We start from the raw sequence: 20,281 nt of genomic DNA on the forward strand, positions 1-20,281 counted from the left end.
GAAAGGAAAAAAGAGAAAGGAAAAAGCAGTGGTGGGAGTCCTACCTGTCATTCGTTATAATATATTCAGGGGCAAAAAAGGAGGAGGAAAAAACAAAGAAATTAAAATTTCAATTGAAAATGAAATTAAAATGTTTGTTTCATTTCATACTGGAATTTTCCAATAAAAATAATTGAGAAACATCAGCAAAAATTAAATTTCATTTTCAAGAACACTCAATTTTTTCAGTAGAAAAAGTTTTCAGCCAAAAAAATTCAGCCAGCTGTGTTTATATGCCAATGTTGTAAAAAATATATTCTTTATTGATATTTCAGGACAAATACCAAAAACAAATTAACAAATGTGATGAGTAAGACATTTAAATTAATACAACAGTCACAATTTCGGAGATCGAGACAAAGGAATGCAAACAGACAACTGCTGCATTGTGCTTTTAGCTTCTTTGTGGTTTTGTTTAAATTTTGACTGAGGAAAGAGCAAGCACAAAATCAACAGCTCAGTGTGTGCCAGCAATGAATGTCATCTGAAGATGCTGATTGAGTGATGACATCATGTCTGAGCACTCCCCTTCATTCAGGCTGTGGTGGTCTCCTTTACTCTCCCTGCCCTGCCTACAACGTTGATCAAAAACAAGGCAAAATGAATTCATGAGAAACATCAAAATCTCAAATCGTTCCATCTTGCAGTGTTCTGTATGAACCCATTTTACATTTCCCCAATTCTCGTATTGATGTTTCTAATCAAAATTCTATGCAAATCATATCAAAACTTTTCATTTAACCGTAAAACCCTGTTTTCTTACTGAAAACCAGTCTTTTGTTAAATGAAAAGTTTCAGTAGTGATTTTGGAAACAAGTTTGATAAAATTTTATACAAATTTTGATTTTAAAAATTAGACAATTTGCAAAAAGAGAGGAGAATTATTGATCATATTGACAATTTTTCCTGAAAAGTTTCTTATTGAGAAAAAAAAAGTTAACGATTTCAACCCACTCTACTTATTGGCTTTGACCTTGCCCTTGTCCACGCTGCACTCCACATTTGCATGGTGGAAGCCTCTGAAGTGTATTATTTTTGCAAGTCTAGTCATATATCACTCCTTGTCTCAAAAATAATGTTGTGAGTGCCTTCAAGATCTCCTGTAAGAACATATACCTCAAACTAACCAGACCTTTGCAAAGAGAATCCCGAGTGTCTTCACAGACTGATTCAGCAAGAACACCCATCTCATCCTGCATTTCTTAACAACACACACCACAATGTGGGCACTGAACTGACTGGGTATTTTCTGAGCTAGGACAATACAGCCATAAAATAATGGCAGGTTGAGCCAAGACCTCCTCTCCTTATGTGGGTGGGGGATGGAGGGGAGAGGGAGAGACAAACAAACACCTGTTAAAATCAATGGGAATTTCTTATGGTTAGAGCTTGTATTTAAAAAGTAATAAAAGAAACCCCTAATCTAACCTCTGTACTGACTTCCTAACTCACATATCAAGTACAGATATGAACTGGAATCCTTTCAGGTTATATCTAATTGTATTGCTAAACCAACAGTGTGACAGCATTTAGATTGTTTTCCGGTATCTTGTATGGCTTTCTCCTCCAAACAATACAAAAAGAGACCCAGAACAACAGGCACACATCTCTCTGCCAGATGCTTCTCTATGCACATCTAATTAAGCTCATGAATATTAAAATATTCTGTACGACTGGTCAATATCTTAATTAGATAAATGAGCTCACAGTGGGGAGACAATCAGATCAAACAGGCTTCATGGTAAGTGATAAGTGATAGAACAAATAACTTACATTTCAATGCCTGTTTTAAAATTCCCTGATCACGTTAGCACTGTCTAATATTTTAGAGAACAACGGTGGCGTCTCCCACTGCATATGATGTGTTATCTAAACCCTTTGAACCGCTAAGAATTTCTCTCTAATACCTTTTCAGAGCAAATGCTTTTTGAAATTCTAAGTAACTAGAATTGGCTATTCCCATTCCAAAACAACTCAGCACTTGCAGATCAAAGAAGCTAAACAAACATTTCCTCTCTGTCTCAGCAAACCTTATGTGAAAATCTTTTTAGTAGCAATCTAATTCACCACATAACCACTGTTTGCTCATTACCTTTCAGCACTTTAGATTTTATTTTCATGAGGCAGGTGGCCATTCCTTGATATGGGGCATTACCATTTTTGTGACGATCAGGTCATGTATAGATGCTGTCATGGGAGATTATTGAGCTCCTCACAAAATGCAGTCACTACACAGTAATTGGTTAGGTTATTTTTATTAGTTAATTAGGGAATTTCTAAAATATTGTGCAGGTTTCCTTTGAGGACAAGTACTGAAAGATCAGATATGGAGGGATTGTTTTGTGAAAAGTGTTTGCCCAGGGGATCACTCCATATCTGATCTTTCAATACCTGTTCCCAAAGGAAACTTGCACAGGTGAGCCCTGGGAGCTCTGCTCATAACTCTGCTAGACACCAAAAGCCATGGATTTAACAGGAACCCTGTTTCTCTGCAGAAAAGGACCTGGGGACTACAGTGGACGAGAAGCTGGATATGAGTCAACAGTGTGTCCTTGTTGCCAAGAAGGCCAATGGCATATTGGGCTGTATTAGTAGGAGCATTGCCAGCAGATGAAGGGAAGTGATTATTCCCCTCTATTCTGCACTGGTGAGGCCACACCTGGAGTACTGTGTCCAGTTTTGGTCCCCCCACTACAGAAGAGATGTGGACAAATTGGAGAGAGTCCAGCGAAGGGCAACAAAAATGATTAAGGGGCTGGGGCACATGACTTACGAGGAGAGGCTGAGGGAACTGGGGTTATTTAGTCTGCAGAAGAGAAGAGTGAGGGGGGATTTGATAGCAGCCTTCAACTACCTGAAGGGGGGTTCCAAAGAGGATGGAGCTCGGCTGTTCTCAGTGGTGGCAGATGACAGAACAAGGACCAATGGTCTCAAGTTGCAGCGGGGGAGGCTTAGGTTGGATATTAGGAAACACTATTTCACTAGGAGGGTGGTGAAGCACTGGAATGGGTTACCTTGGGAGGTGGTGGAATCTCCATCCTTAGATGTTTTTAAGGCCTGGCTTGACAAAGCCCTGGCTGGGATGATTTAGTTGGTGCTGGTCCTGCTTTGAGCAGGGAATTAGGACTAGATGATCTCCTGAGGTCTCTTCCAACTCCAATATTCTATGATACTATGACCCCAGTTTTATGGCTCATTACAATAATTTGTCACACACCACACTGCCTCCTACCCTTTGCCCACTTCATTTCAAGTGACCGCCTCCAACACGTTACCTCTTCTACTGAACAACGTGTCCCAACTTGGATTTAGCTCAGACAGCCTGCTTCCTTCCCGAGCCCTGAAGAAGAGCTCTGTGTAGCTTGAAAGGTTGTACCTTCCACCAACAGAAACTGATCCAATAAAACATATTACCTCACCTACCTTGTCTCTCTCTTATCCTGGGACCAACACTGCAAACATGTTAGAACATGTGCTGAAATCAGACAAAGCCCTGTGGAACTATGGTGTTACACTACCAGCATGTATTACCTTTTTTGCTAGTGTCTACACTGGGGTTTTTGTCAGCAGAGCTATGTCAGTCAGGGGTAAGATTTTTTTCACACTCCTAACGGACATAGCTATGCAGGCAAAATGCTAATGTGTAGACCAGACCTAAAGTATCCTCAGAAAACAGTGGCCAAACCACCAGCTCAGTGCAGCTCTCAGGAAGTCCTGGGCAGTTTTGCCAGTCTCTACACTGGGACCAGCCTGGGGCCCCATAGTTGTATATGAAAGTTCTTTTTATAGATTAATTCACCATAAGGTCCCAAGAATCAGGACTTACCAAACTGTGTAATTGACAAATGTACAATGGTACAAAAAGCAACCTCCTCCTCCTCCCATCCTATCTTTTCTGATCTTTATTAGTCACCAGTTGATTTACAGCTGAAGTTTAAGGAGCATATTTTAACCTAGGTTAGTCATCAAGACAATCTGGGCTCAGCCTAACTTAGAGACCGCCTCCCATCTCATGTGGTGCCATGACTCCCCAACTCTGCCCCAGTCTTTCTTTGCCTCGTTCCCTTTCATCCCCCACAAATAGACAAGAGCTCCCTATCTGCTGGCCCTTCTGAACAGTTCTGGGTAGCCACACTCCTCCATAACCGGGGAAGTGGATGCTGAAAAGCCAGCATCCCTGCTGGGGCGGAGTTCAGTTCTGTGATGCAATGTCAGTGCGGGGAGGGTGGGGGGGGAAGGGGCTATGCTGGGGGTGAGATGTGTCTCTCAGGGCAGAGGAGTAGAGGGTCTAATGTTAGATGTCTTCACTTTTCATTTCCTTGCTTTGGAGTTTGTTATTTTAGCATTTATATTGCGGTAGTGCCTGCAGGCCAACCGGGTCAGAGCTGCATTGTGTTTTGGGTAGGGTATGTTATGTGTGCAGCAACTTCAAATGATACACAATGTAGCAATTTACTTAATGAATAGCTGAAAGTGTAATTCCCTCCTCAAAATCAACTCAAGATTCCAGAGCTCTCTTCTCTAGCCTTTTTCTTATGGTTAAGGGCTTGGATTGCAACTCTGAGGTCTGGGATAGGTGTCTGCCTTGTATAAAGGATAGAGTGTATCTTCCCTAAATGTACAGGATTTTATCTGTGAGCAATGATCAAGCAACCTTCAGAAAGTCTGTAGCAGAGACAAAGACACTGGATCGCTGCTTTAAATGAAAAAGCAAAGACAACCTTAACTATGGGGGAATGCAGGAAAAAAAAAACCGAGCCTTGCTAAGGACATTAGAAAATCATACGGTTACTAGTAGCTGAAAGCCTGCCTGTCACATGGATGTAATTCATAAAGTCATGTGTGTATAAAAATGCTGAAAGGGGCTGAGAACTTAAAAATTGGGAGGTAAAAGACCTCAAATCCCAGTGATGATTGAACCTGGTGATATTCTGAACAAAAAAAGCTCTCAACCACGCTTGTAGCTGTTTCCATGACTTCACACTGACTTCAAAGGGACGTTTGGGTTATTGTGCGTGCTAGTCGTGTTGATTTGTGTCTCCGAAGGGTTGTGCTGGGAGATTTGTGTTGATTTGTGCAAAGGTATACGCACCCGCAAGGGGCTAGGTGTGTTTGAGGTGTGTTTGTTTGAAGTTAGTGTGTGCTGGTTGTGGGGATGGTTTTGTAGACTTGTGAAAGCTTCCCTCATACAACCAATGAAACTGTTGAGTGGACATTAGCTGTGGAGTAAGGGTGGTGATTGACGGAGATCTCTCTGATCTCACATGGCATGGCCTAGAAACATGCAATACCACGGCAGTACACTGCCTGGGTATAATCTGTAGATGCAAAAGGGGTGAGAACTTCAATTGGACTGCAGAACTCAGTGATGATTCACCCTGGTGAGATTCTGAACCAAAAGAGTTGTCAGCCATGCTGCTCGCTGTTTCCATCACTTCACTCTGACTCAGACATTTTAGGTTTCAGAGCCTCACACAGAGAGACGTTCTTGGAATCGTCTGATATCGATTGCCTGTGCTGTGTTTCTTGTTCTACCGACATTATGGTATGAGATCCCTGCACTCTTTCACTTCATCCTATTTCATTATTCTAGAATATCTGATGCAACTTCTGCTCTTTGAGCTGGTCCAATAATTTGTGCTATAAAAACGGTTAGTTTGATTTGTTGCTATTTCTGGGAGCGTATCATCAGATGTTCTTGAGTATTCCAAGCGTACAAAGAAGTGGTCATGGAGCTAAGATTCATGATTATTTACCTGAAAATTCATACCAGTTGTGCATTAGGTATTTGCTATTCATTATTCATCATTTGTTATTTGTAAGTTCCCTGCTTAAAAAGTTTGCCATCCTAACTTCAAATGTATTTACTGAGATCTGAGTAGGTGAAAATTAAGTCCAGAAGAAAGTTCCATTTGGTCGGCGTCAGCAATTGTTGCAAAGCAGACTGAGTTCTCCATCTCTCACCATCACTACACATGGCTGGCTATTTCCTGAGGAGCCCAGAAGAGTGAGATTCTCTTTTTCACCTAGTTACGCTAGCTTTGCACTCTGCCTACCCTGCTTCTTCAGCAAGGCTTCAGAGCCAGGAAATAACACGGTCTCATTATCATCTTCCACTCTTTCCTAGGATGGCATTCCCCTCTGCCCCTTGCTGCATTGTAGCATTTCCTGGATTCGTACCGTGCTGTTTCAATAAAGTGTAAGTGTTATTTTCTTGATACAAATTCTACGCACACGCAGGCAACACACTTCCCTTGAATGGGAACGCAGAATTAGAGCTGTTCTGACACTGGAAAAAGGTGGAACTACATTCAAGCTTTTATGAAACTCATTGTTGAGTTTGAATGACACTCACACTAATCATATGGCCAAATCCTGAAGGCCTAGTGCAGTTTGTACTTGGAGGCTTTCCTGGCAATACTCATTAGCATTAACAGCCCCTCCTAAGAGGGCCGGCTCTAGGCACCAGCAAAACAAGCTGGTGCTTGGGGTGGCACATTTTTAGGGGCGGCATTCTGGCGCCGGCCATGCCACCCCTAAAAATGTGCCCCGGCTGCCCTAGCTCACCTCCGCTGCTGCCACTCGTGCACCGCTGCTCGCCCTCCCTCCTGGGCTCTCAAACCTGGGAGGGAGGGGGAGATCCTAAGCGGCCGTGGTGCGTGAAACAGCTGATTTGCGCGCCGCTGTTCACCCTCCCTCCCAGGTTTGAGAGCCTGGGAGGGAGGGAGGGGGAGACTCCGAGTGGCCGTGGTGCGTGCGCTGCTTCTCTCCCTTCCTCCCTAGCTTGAGAGCCTGGGGGGGGAGGCAGGGCTGGGGATTTGGGGAAGGGGCAGAGTTGAGGCAGGGCCGGGGGTGGGGTAAGAAAAAAACGGGGGGGGGGGGCAAAATTGTTTTTGCTTGGGGCGGCAAAAATCCTAGAGCCGGCCCTGCTCCTGAGCAAGCCAGGGTAAGACAAACATAGTGCAAGGGATCCCCAGGGGTGACACTTGAGGCCGATAGATCCACGGGTCTTTCCTCTCCCCTGGATAGCCTCTCCCCTGTCCTGCAAACCCAGGTGCACGGGGTATGGGTCGAGCCCGCATGGATTTGGTCTCCACCACAGGCAAAAGCTGAAGACCCTGCACATGAAGTCACTAATACGCTCCTCCTCCTCCACCAGGAAGCTGACCAAATGTCGACAGGGGAGGGGCATTCAAGGACGATAAGAACATTGCAGAGAAATTAAATGAATTCTTTGCATCGGTCTTCATGACTGAGGATGTGAGGGAGATTCCCAAACCTGAGCCCTTCTTTTTAGGTGACAAATCTGAGGAACTGTCACAGATTGAGGAGTGCCATTAGAGGAGGTTTTGGAACAAATTGATAAACTGAACAGAAATAAGTCACCAGGACCAGATGGTATCACCCAAGAGTTCTGAAGGAACTCACATGTGAAATTGCAGGACTACTAACTGTCGTCTGTAACCTATCATTTAAATCAGCTTCTGTACCAAATGACTGGAGAATAGCTAATGTAACGCCAATATTTTAAAAGGGCTCCAGAGGCGACCCCAGCAATTTCAAGCTGGTAAGCCTGACTTCAGTACTGGGCAAACTAGTTGAAACTATAATAAAGAACAAAATTGATGAACATACAGATGAACATAATTTGTTGAGGAAGAGTCAACATGTTTTTTGTAAAGGGAAATCATGCCTCACCAATCTACTAGAATTCTTTGAGGGGTCAACAAGCATGTGGACAAGGGGGATCCAGTGGATATAGTGTACTCAGATTTTCAGAAAGCCTTTGACGAGGTCCCTCACCAAAGGCTCTTAAGCAAAGTAAGCTGTCATGGGATAAAAGGGAAGGTTCTCTAATGGATCAGTAACTGATTAAAAGACAGGAAACAAAGGGTAGGAAAAAATGGTCAGTTTTCAGAATGGAGAGAGGTAAACAGTGATGTCCCCCAGGGGTCTGTACTGGGCCAAATGCTGTTCAACATATTCATAAATGATCTGGAAAAAGGGGTAAACAGTGAGGTGGCAAAATTTGCAGATGATAGAAAACTACTCAAGATAGTTAAATCCCAGGCAGATTGCGAAGAACTACAAAAGGATCTCACAAAACTGGGTGGCTTGGTAAATTGTTCCAATGGTTAATTACCCCCACTGGCAAAAATTCACACCTTATTTCCACTCTGAATTTGTCTAGCTCCAACTTCTAGATGTTGGATTGTGTTACACCTTTCTCTGCTCAATTGAAGAGGCCACCGTTAAATATTTTTTTCCCATAGAAACATAAACAAGTCACCTCTTAACCTTTTCTTTGTTAGGCTGAAAGAGCACAATCTCCATGAGGCATGTTTTCTAATCCTTTAATCATTCTCGGGGCTCTTCTCTGAACTCTCTCCAATTTATCAACATCCTTCTTGAAACGTGGGCACCAGAACTGAACACAGTATTCCAGCAGTGGTCACGCCCGTGCCAAATACAGACTAGAACAACCTCTGTACTCCTACTCGAGATTCCCCCGTTTATGCACCATAGGGATCACATTAGCTCTTTTGGCCAGAGTGTCACATTGGCCACATATGTTCAGTTGATTCTCCACGATGCCCAAACCTTTTTCAGAGTCACTGCTTCCTAGGATCAAGTCCCTCATCCTTAAGTATGGCCTACAGTCTTTGTTCCTGTATATATACATTTACCAGTGTTAAAATGCATATTGTTTGCGTGCACCGTTTACCAAGCAATCCAGATCATTCTGAGTCCATGACCTGTCCTCTTAATTAGTTATCACTCTGCCTATTCTTATGTCATCTATAAACTTTATGTTTTCTTCCAGGTCATTGATTTAAAAATGATAAATAGCATAGGGCTAAGAACCCCACGATGAATGCATCTGCTCAATGACAATTCCCCATTTACAATTACATTTTGAGACCAATCAGTTAGCCAGTTTTTAATACATTTAATGAGTACCATGTTAATTTTATATTGCTCTAGTTTTCTTAATCAAAATGTCATGAGGTACCAAGTCAAACACCTTACAGAAGTCTAAGTATATTACATCAATACTATTACCTTCATCAACCAAACAAGTAATCTCATTATGGGGGAAGGGGGGAGGTTCCACTTTCCTCTGCAGCATGAGGTGTGGGTCATTTGCCAGGAATATCTGTGTACCTTTCACTTAATAATTTACCAGCCATTTTGGGGAGCCCCAGGCTCTGGTGAACCTTGGTCCCTCTTATTCTCTGCCTGTGGCCCATAACAATGTAGTCTCCTGTGGGCAGTGCTACTTTGGTCTAATTTCAGTTGTTGGGTTTAGTGAGGTAGGTGGTGTGGGTGGCCTGTGGTGCACAGGAGGTCAGACTAAGGGATCTGGTGATCGGCGCCGGCCTTAAACCCTGACAACTATTTGCCAGACAAAGAGGAAAGTGATCCTGTCCCCTGTCTCTGTGAATCACTCCTTGCTCTAACTAGTCTCAGTATTTGAATGAGCTGGCTATGCCTGCTTGGTCTGCAATTATTGGCAGGCCGTGTCACCTCCTCCCACCAAGATGGGAGATTGCGTCTGATGCGATATAGCTCAGGTGGTTCTTAGGAAGATTCCATAGTGTCTGCATTTTCTCTTTAGCATGTTTCGTACTGAAAATAGGATTTTCTAGTAGCTTAAGCCTCTGGCCGCAGCCTGTGGAGAGGAGTCTATTCCCTTGTCTGAGACTCTCCAAAATCGTGTGAAAAGTCAAAAGGACATGGTTGTGATACTGTAGTTTGTTAATTTAAGGCAAGGTTAGCATGGTCTCTGAGGCATGGGGTGCTTGCTGTTACATGAAAAGCATGTTCAGTATACCCTGGAATGACTTGAAAATCCAATCAAAAGATATATGTTCATGACCTTCTTAGTTAGTTTATGTGAGGGATAGGCAACTTTATGAGAAGGGCAGAGAGTGGTGAAATGAAGATGAAATCTATATCCAGACAATTCAGATAGTGCTCAGCTAGAAAACCAATGAGGTATTGGGTATTACAGCTGCTAAGAGGCAAGTTGAGGACAATGGCTAGAAGTAGGGCTGAAAACTGTGCTTACAGATAAAAAAACCTCAGAACTGGGACTCAGGGAACAGGGCTCTGACTGCTTCCAATGCCCCAGGTGAGCTTGGGCAAATTCACCGATTCGGGGCCAAAAGAGACCACTATGCTCATCTAGTCTGACCTCCTGCAGAACATACACACCCTGCAACTTCCCTGAATTCATTCGAGGTGGAATGAGCCCAGAACTTTGAGAAAAACCTCTGCTCTTGATTTTAAAATTGCCCCAGATGAAGAGTTCACCAGGACCCTTGGAAAGTTGTTCCAATTGTCCACTGTGCGTGGAAATCTGACAAAGCCTTGCAGAATTTACCCCAGATCCTGCAGGACCTGAGGGACGGTGGGGAATTATGTCAGCTCCTTGCAGAATGACCAGCGGGTGCATTGCTCCTAAGTCTGCAGATACCAGGAAAGCCACCAGAAGCAAGGTTCAGTCACATGGAGGACCTGTGTCTCTTCTCTGGCTCCATGGTAGGCAATGCTGCTAGATGCAGCCTTCTCAAGGATGACCCTCAGGGTGCAGTAGGTTTCCGTACAGTGGAGGGAAGGGGGGTGAAGAGAGGAAGATAATGCTGACCCAGACCTGGCTAAGCATTCACTTAAGCAGAGATAAGGGCACTGAATGCAGCAGAGGGCAAACACTTCCCCAGCATCAATCTCTTCTCAGCTGCAGCTCCACCAAGCTTTGAATTCTCTCTTCACAGCCCCTTCGGGACATGTGCGCTTCCTGTCAATGGAGTCTGTGATGCATGGTAATGAAAACAAAATCCATGTCCTACTTAGCCACTGTGCCTGCCCTAGGAAACAAATGGCAAAAAGAGATTTATCCTCTTCATTTTTCTGTTCAGCACACAGACTAACTCTGTAGAATGATGGGAGTTAGTCTGTTTAATAATGTTAGCGAATATTTATGGCTGGTCTCACTACACAATACTTTGATCTATATGTGATAACAAAATGTAAAGCATGTACACAAAGAATAGGCACTGATCACAGGAAGATGGGTTCCAGCAACCAAATAAATTCGAAAACTTGTCTTTTTATCTGCTCCAACCCCACCTACATTCAGGGGCCATACCTACTAACTAATGCATTTTAGGACAGGGAGTCCTTTCTACAGCCCAGTAAATACATTTCAGTGTATTAGGAAGTGAGCAGACTGCATTAGCAAACCTGGTTTTGTTTATGAGCTGTCAGTAACATTGCATTCACTCCCAACACATGGTGCTCCTGGTGATGGGTTTTCTTGTCATGGGCTGAAGAGAAATGTTCAGTGCAGCAGAGGGTTTGCAATTAAAATGCCTTAGAGTGGAATCCACAGCTGCTAAGAATTGTAGAGGAGGATGTTGTCAAGAAAAAAACCCACTCTTCACCAGTGCAATTTCGAGAAACCTCCTTGATGTTTCCATCCGATAGAAATGCTGTAACAGTTGTCCCTGGCCATGCTGGCTGTGAAAGAAAGCTGACCCAGGAAAGCCCTTGTGTTTAAAGTCACATTTCCAAGCCACGTAGAGAGGGGGAACTAATCTGCAAGTCTCCTATGGCTCACTAGATAGTGCTGCAGTGAGTTACGGAGACACCAGAGTCACTCTGATTGCTTCTTGGGACAGAAAAATGTTTGGCAGTTGGTAAGAGGCCCAATTTTTGCAACACATAGGTCTGAGTCTACCCTTGCTGACGCTTATTTCACTCAGCCATAATTGCACTGACTTTAATGGAGTTACTTCTCTCACTGACGCTGGCGTAAATCAGGAGAACTGGGCCCCTATGTATTTGTGATTTGTACCAATAGGCCCAGGCTGCCAATAGTGGTTCTAGGTCTGAATTTGCACAAATTGAGTCGTTAAGATCCAAGGTTTAAAGACAACCCATCAGAGAGAGAAGGCGGCCTGTCAAATTGCAGATCCACACCTAGGTCTGATGGTTCCCCGCAGTTCAGATACGTTTAGCTCAGTTATTTTGATTTGGGTCTTTCTTTCATAGTTTGCAATTATACATACAGTATTTGTGTAACATTTTCCTGCTACTTCACCCCATGTCAGGGTTCCCCCCCCGCCCCGAACTCTGGGGTACAGATGTGGGGACCTGCATGAAAGACCTGCTAAGTTTATATTTTACCAGCGTAGGTTAAAACTCCTCTAAGGCACTAATTCCTTAGTCTGATATTGCTGCCACCACTAAGTGATTTACACAAAATATTCAGGGAAGGGTCACTTGGAATCCCTATTCCCCCAAAATATTCCCCCCAAGTCCCTTCACTCTCTTTCCTGGGGAGGCTTGAGAATAAACTACCAACCAGTTGCCTTAGCAAAGTGAGCACAGAGCAGACCCTTTGTCTCCAGGACACTGAAATCAATCAGGTTCTTAAAAGAAGAACTTTATTTATAAAGGAAAAAGTAAAAGACTCACACCTGTAAAATCAGAATGGAAGGTAACTTTACAGGGTAATAAAAAAATTTAAAACACAGAGGATTCCCCTCTCGGCTCAGCTTCACAGTTACAAAAATAGGAATAAAACTACCTCTTAGCATAGAGAATATTCACAAGCTAAAACAAAAGATAACCTAACGCATTTCCTTGCCTTACTTACAATTTTTGTAATCTTAGATGGATCATCTCAGGTATGTTTTCAGGAGATGTTGCACCTCCTTGGCTTCTTCCTCCATTCGGAGAGGGAACAACCCACAGAACAACAAACAAGTCCTTCCCCCACTGATTTGAAAGTATCTTCTTTTCTCATTGGTCCTTCTGGTCAGGTGCCAACTAGGTTATTTGAACTGCTTAACCCCTTACAGGTAAGGCAATCTAGTACAGTTGCCAAGGATACATAAAGATTGCTACCCTTCCCCCTATTCATGACACCCCGGTATGGCAGTAAACTAGGTTCTGAACTCAGGAATCACAGACAGGGCCAGTGCCTTCGAAAGTTGGCAGAGACATCCTCTGTTTCATTCATCAACTTTAAAGGCCAGAAGGGACCTTTATGATTATGACCTGCCAGAGAGATGGGGCAGGCCTGTCCTAAGACCATGGGAATGGCATCTTGAAATGGTTTTAACATGGAGCCACGGCCTGGAAAAGGTTAGTAACATTTTTATTATGGCCGCGCACTATTGCGATGCAGGCCCCGTTGTACATGGCTCTGTCCAAACACACCCCAAAAAAGGCAATTCTTGCCCTCCTTTGCATTGCCCCCTCGTACAAAGAGGTTATGGAGGTCCAGTCTCTTCAATTAACTTATTAATTTAACAAAGTATAGATTAATTAGACTTGTGTATGATTTTAGGGGTCATCTTGAACCACAAGACAACACGTTTGTTACCCTGAGGTAAGTAAGAAAGGTGTCAGGAATATATTTTACAGGGAAAAAAAGGAAGCCCAAGTTCAGAAATTCCTGCTGGCTTCCAAATCGCCTGCGTCAATGATATCTCCAATTTTTTTAAGTACATTTCATGTTTGCACTCAGGTATTGTGCTGGCATCCTTGATTGTAGCTTAATAAATACTTCAAGGATGAGCAAACTGAGGTGAACTTTTAACACTAACTCTGGCAAGACTTCCAGAGCTTATAGCCACTACAAAGTTTCTCATGCTAATCCTACTCATTCATATTAATACATGGAAGATCAGTGTTAGCCTGATGGAAATGTATGCTCAGTGTTGAGGGTTTTTCTTTAAAAGAAGGTTTATCATCAGAATGCAACATCACTAGAACATTAATTTTGTCAAGGCAACAGGGCTTACTAAAGAAATTCTGAGACTATGTAACCAGGCATGGGATAATATTATGCAGAATATGTCAGAAGTTAATCAACTATTTTGTGGGAATTATAGAAGAGGGAAGTTAGAAATCATACCAGTTACAGGGTATGAACTGATAATCAGATAAGGTTTTGAAAGAGCCTGGATTAGTTCTGAAGGGACAAAAATATGTTAAATGCACCAGTGAGAAGAGAGTTTCACAGAAGACATGTAGGATACAGTTTAGCTTTTCTTCCTGTCACTTTGAGAAAAATCCTACAAAGCTAGGCGGAGATGCTGTTAACAGCAGTCAGTTATGAAACAGAACCTAAGGGGGGGAAAATATCTGTTCTTTATCCAGAAGAGAAACAAAATACAGATTTTTTAAAGAAATAAGTGACAGAAAAAACTGGTGTTCTGAAAAAGGTGAAACAAGTAAGAACCAAAAGAGATACAACAGGCAAGGCTCACTAGGGTTTCCTTTTACCTAGTTACATAGGAGCAGAAGCAACCCGGAGTCCATACAGAGCCGGAATGGTTCTTGTTCTTACTCTCAGGAGACGCTCCTGTGTCTTGGAGGGAGGGGGGGGGGAATAAAAGATGGAGGAAGCCATGAAACCTAACTTTAAAAAAATGATTTGTTCAATTTGCTTTTCATTTTGCTTTGTTCACTACGTTGATTATTTTAATGATTTGGACCAGAGATAAACCATCTAGGGCAAATATCTTGTTTATCTAAGGGTGGGGGACTTGAAGACCAGCAAAAGACTTCCTCCCAGAAAGGGCAATTAGGCCTGAAATAATTGACACATTTCAGAGAGCCACTCCACACATTTGGTCTCTGGGCTTTCTGTAACATTTTCACTCCTTTTCTGCCTCTCTCAGCCCTTAGCCGGTTTTGACATAACTTTTTAAAATCCCTCTAGGAAAAATGCCGTGTAAAAAGGGTATTTCAATTTCTCTTTCTGAGGCATCACATCTTTCTGTATCTTCATGGATCTCAGCCATCATCTCAACGGAGCATCACACCCATTATTTTGGCTCATTGCTGCAATGTTCTAAAGTAATGAGGCGCAAAGCAAGATCTGGCCCATGGCGTCGCTCCGGAGACCAAAAAGGCAGAATTAAATAATAGCAGAGACTGTGCTCATGTCAAAGGCACTTTTCTGAACTGCTTTGAAGCACTCTTGTTAAAAATGTAACTTGTCGACCTACGTTTACAGATTTCAGAGTAGCAGCCGTGTTAGTCTGTATCCGCAAAAAGAACAGGAGTACTTGTGGCACCTGAGAGACTAACAAATTTGTTAGTCTCTCAGGTGCCACAAGTACTCCTGTTCTTTTTATGTTTACAGAGGAGACCAGCTTGGGAGGCTGCGCGAAGCCGCCTATTCGCTTTAACAAAGATTTTGTTAATTCCTTAGGGTTGGGTGGTGACTTTAGGCACAGCACGGAGCAAGTTCTGGGTCAGCTGCACAGGGCGCCAGGAAGACCTTGTTCCCTCGTTCTGCCTTGTGTAAATGCACGATCCAATTCTTTAAGAGCTAAATTGGGGCGGGGGAGGGCTGTGTCTCTCCCCCATGGCCATGAAGGGGGCAGAGACAATCCAGGCCCAGGGTTCATTTTGGGCCCTAGGGGCCTGATCCAAAGCCCACTGAAATCAGTGGGAAGATTCCCATCAGCTTCACTGGGCTTAAAGCAAGCCTTACGCTATTTTGGCTGGGCAGTGTTCCAAGTGGCATTCCTTGCTCCAAAGGGGACACAACCAGGCATGCTGGAGGACTGGCCAGGCCTGTCCCTGCTTGTGCGCCTGCAGCTGGGGCGCAGACACTCGCAGGTAGGGGACAGCATTCTCCCTGGTCTGCAGGAGGTGCAAGTCACACCGCTCAACTTGCTTCCCAGAACCCCGTAGACGGCCCGCAGGTGGGCTTGACCCCGCAGAGCTGTGGAAGTGGCTGGCGAGAGGAGCAAGTTAAGCAGCCGCCAAGTACAGTGCTTGACTATTTTGTTTTGTCTGCATATTGTGTCAGGACCTGGGGAATAGGTTTGGTGATCAGAGCTAGGCAAGGCGTAGAGAGCTTTCCACTTGCATGAACTTGAATTTCACAGCAAATTCACTTCTGAGACATTTATGCCCCTTTCGCATTTGCCTTCTTTTCGTGTGACTGTATTTTACAAGCACAACACATTTGCAGAAGGTGAATTTTCAGAATGCATGCGTGAGTCAATGTGCTTCCCTGGAGCGCTCACGCATCAGAGTTTGCTTACAAGAGTAGCGTTCATCCAGCCAGTGACTGGAAAATACTGCATAACTTACCTACCTAATCACAGCTACGCAACACAGCCTGGATTTCAAATGAGCCATAACATTATAAAAAAATCTGGAAAAAATATTCAGCAACTAATTGTCAGCAATGGATAAATTTTAAAAGAATCATGGAAGTTCCTGGCACAGGTGCTGGGATGTGGGAGGTACAGCTTCACCCACTGGCTTGAAGTGATTTCCATCATAGACAGTGTTTACAGTTGGTTTCAATAGTTCTCAGCACCCCCACTATGCAAATTATTCCAGCACCCCTGGTTCCTGGATATCCTTAAGAGGGAATTCATTGAATTATTCACTCAGCTATACTGGTGTCCTACTTCATAGAAGCCTAAACTTATTTGGCTGCATCCATCAAATAAATTTCTCATCTCTAACTCTCATTTCCCTTTGTAATCTTTTACTCCTGCATGTTAATCTGACTAATGAGTCTACAAATCTTTGCAAACCTGTAATGCACATCAGGGAGACTTCTTTGCACTTAGTTGCTCACAGCAGAAATTCACATGGCTGACTGCAGGGACAGCTAATGAGGGTTTTCCCTTCATCCTTTGGACTTCCTGTGTAACTTTCAAGATCATCCTTAGGTGCCTGCATCTGCTTCCATTTTGTGTTTAAGCAGCTGCTGTCTGGGTAAAAATCAATTTACCAACAAACAAACAAACCAACCGAGATGTTTCAAATTATGTGTGTGTCTTATGTTTGCTTTACTTCGGACAACACAAAAGCAGTTTGCTCCGATGGGAATTGAAAGACAGGCCAATACTGTAGTCAATTACTCCGAGATATTACAACAGAACCTGTATTAGGCTAGTCTAAAATAGTGAGCCTCTTGCTTCCAGCAACTACTTTAAAGCTTTCCCTAGATTTCCTGTATAATGATGGTGTCTCCGCTGTAAAGATCACCTCTACCAGGTGTCTCGTTTTTGCTGGTCTTTGCGATGCTTGCTTGTCACTGTATTTAAGCCAGTTTGCAGAACAGAAATACAGCTGCTGTGCAGCTTTCAGAAAAGGCAATTTTTACCTGATGCCAAGAGCATGGATCAGGGATGGGCAAGGGGAATTGATACAAATTTATAAACATTGAGGGGGAAAAAAATCATGTAATGATTAATGTAATATTGCAGTGTTTCCCAAACTAGGGCCGCTGCTTGTTCAGGGAAAGCCCCTGGTGGGTCGGGCCGGTTTGTTTACCTGCCGCGTCCGCAGGTTCGGCCGATCGCGGCTCCCACGGGCCGCGGTTCGCCGCTGCAGGCCAATGGGGGCTGCGGGAAGCGGCAGCCAGTACCTCCCTTGGCCCACGCCACTTCCTGCGGCGTCCCAAGTTTGGAAAACACCGGTGTATTGGATTTTTATTGATTGATTTCCATTTTTAAAAGGATAGAAAGAATTGTGTCTTTATGCAGTTATATACTTAGCTTAATCTGTCCCACATATTCTTTTCATACCAACCTACCAGTGGAAGGGGAATACAGTAGCAATAGGTTTTTAAAAGTTTTCACTTATTTCTGGTAAGCAGGATGTCATGTCATGTCTTGCTTAGCCAGTGGGAAACAGGAACACTCCTTAATTTGCTTTTAATTAAGTTGGGGTGGTTGTGCAAAGCAATGGATTGATTTCTTTAGCCCCAAACGCCACCTTCTGGGCCCTCCAAAATCTGCCTTCAGCCTACATTGTAACATCAAAATGACTCTGCACCTAAATAGAAATAACTAATTTTCAGAGGTGCCAACTGTCTGCCACTCCCACTGAAGATGAGAATACTCAACATCAATAAAAAAAAAAAAAAAGTCAGGTCATTATAGGTGCCAATACATGTACTCTCTCCAGCTGGAGGACAGATTAGATTAGGTCTTTTCCCGCCTTAGCTTCTCTGATGTACAGTCAATGGATGTTTGAGTTGACTATTGATGCCTTTTAAGTTAATAGCACCACAGGATTCTCAGAACTACAGAATAAGGGGCAGTGCAACCAGAAGAAATGTTCTGGGTGCTGGCTGTGCTGCTCATAGGACGCATGATGCTGTTCACACCGCGGCTTAGTATCTGCCAATATATGTGGAAATCGCTGTCGACAAGTGTCAGAAGCATTTACAGTCCCTTTATATATGCACAGTGACAGCAGTAAGGCTGACAGGGCTTGAATACTCAGAATTTAAGAAACCAGACACACTATTTCTTCACCTTATCAGCTGTATGGTAAGTGAGTCATTTTCTATTCAATGTTAAGGTCCTACAAGCCCAGCCCAGATCCTGCTATTGTTCCCAGAGCTCAGACAATTGCATGGCTGTAAAGCGGCTCAAAGAGCATTCTGGGTAACATGCAAATAAGCATTGCAAGTGTGATGTGGGCATTGACGGGGCGGGGATATTTCTGTATGCTGTAGATGTGGAAGGCTGTCACTTTTACCCTCTGCATCTTCAGTTACATCTTGCACTATACTGAGCCAGGCACTAGTCCCACAGACAATATTCTGTGGTGAACAACAGCAGAGACATTATTGTTTTGGTTTGTTTGATGGGGCAAATGGACGTTCTTTCAGTTCACCGGGTGGTAAATCTCACAAGAAGAATCTTACAATTGGAGCTGTTTGAAAAACATTTCTCTCTTTCATAGAAGCCACAATTTCTGATGAGTCAATGATACTCATGATTCTCCTGCTAACTATGGAATTCGGCATCCTAGCATGTTAAATACCAAATGTGCGACCCTACTTATACGAAGGTAGGACTGATGAGGAAAACAAGCCATCATTTTTACATTTTATTCTCTTTTGTAGATTAACTCTGCAAAAGTACATATTCCAACTCCTGAAACTAGAAGGGAATCCGTAATTAAAGAGAGGAGACATTCACTTACAATGGATCCCTCCTTTGAGTCCCACAGAACATACTCCTTGCCTAGGACGCTGCCATCGCAAGTGGTCAAGTTCTCTGCACAACAATCTATGGGCAGGTTCCCAGACACTCAGCAGATTTTCAGTATTGTTGTTTCACTATATTTAATTGTATTTCTTTCCAAGTGTTGTCCAGCATCCAATACAGATGGAGGTAGGATGGGGTGGGCCATTGAATTCCTGGGACAGACACCCTGGTATTAAGCACTTTTATGAACATGGCCTTGAGTGGAGAAGACAAACTCTTAAGCTCTTAAGTTTAAAGAGTTAGTTTTTAAAGCAATAGCAGCTAAGAAAGATGCTTACACAAGAGCTTCAGGCAAGTTACACAATAAAGTTTTATCTGGACCGAAGTGAAGCATAAAGCTTAATGAATCCTTCCAATTCCTATTGTTTGGCTCTCACTTCAATTCCAGACAGCCTCTACCAAGAAGAAAGACCAAGCAGCTCCAGTATCTTCTAATTAGAGGACATTTATCTTTGTGGTGACACATTTAAAGGTATCTTTAATATTATAATTTAGGAGTGATGACATTGCACTGAATAAACTATTTGTGCAGCTACAGAACGCAAAAGGAGATCAGAACCAAAGAAAAAATTAAGAAACTGCAAGCAAGTGTGGTGTTATTGATGAGTAGTTGCATAATTAGGGTCATAAATTTTCACTATATAAATAAAAACTCCCTTATGTAAAAAATAAATCACAACTACTGAAACTTATTTCAGCAAACACAGCACTTTTGTAGGGAGCAACTCAAAAGGCATCTGTCTAGCTGATAAAATGGCTGCTTATTACACGGATAGATTGGGGTCATTACAGCTAATGTAAAGTCCTGATATAGTTATGACAGACTGGTTAATTACATTCTTCCTATTCAATAACCAAAAAGAACCCACTCAGCTTCCATTTTTAGTGTCAGGGAAGAGAAAAAAAAAGAGTTGGGTATGAAATTAATAGGCAGCAGGTTTAAAACAAACAAAAGGAAGTATTTCTTCACAGAAGGCACAGTCAACCTAGGAAACTCTTTGCCAGAGGATGTTGTGAAGGCCAAGACTATAACAGGGTTCAAAAAAGAACTAGATAAGTTCATGGAGGATAGGGTCATCGATAGCTATTAGCCAGGCTGGGCAGGGATGGTGTCCCTAGTCTCTGTTTGCCAGAAGCTGGGAATGGGCGACAGGGGATGGATCACTTGATGATTCCCTGTTCTG

General features: G+C 43.1%; 1 long non-coding RNA gene across 1 annotated transcript in view; it reads right to left on the reverse strand.

The window, feature by feature from the left end:
* Positions 1–286: 286 nt before the first annotated feature.
* The window catches only part of LOC135973606 (uncharacterized), a 47,462-nt gene continuing 27,467 nt past the window's right edge, over positions 287–20,281 (reverse strand). Inside the window, exon 3 of the long non-coding RNA XR_010590515.1 lies at positions 287–611. This is a non-coding gene — a long non-coding RNA (uncharacterized LOC135973606). The remainder of the gene's footprint in view (positions 612–20,281) is intronic.

Source organism: Chrysemys picta, chromosome 9 (genome assembly GCF_011386835.1).
Source record: "Chrysemys picta bellii isolate R12L10 chromosome 9, ASM1138683v2, whole genome shotgun sequence".
Lineage (NCBI taxonomy): Eukaryota > Metazoa > Chordata > Testudines > Emydidae > Chrysemys > Chrysemys picta.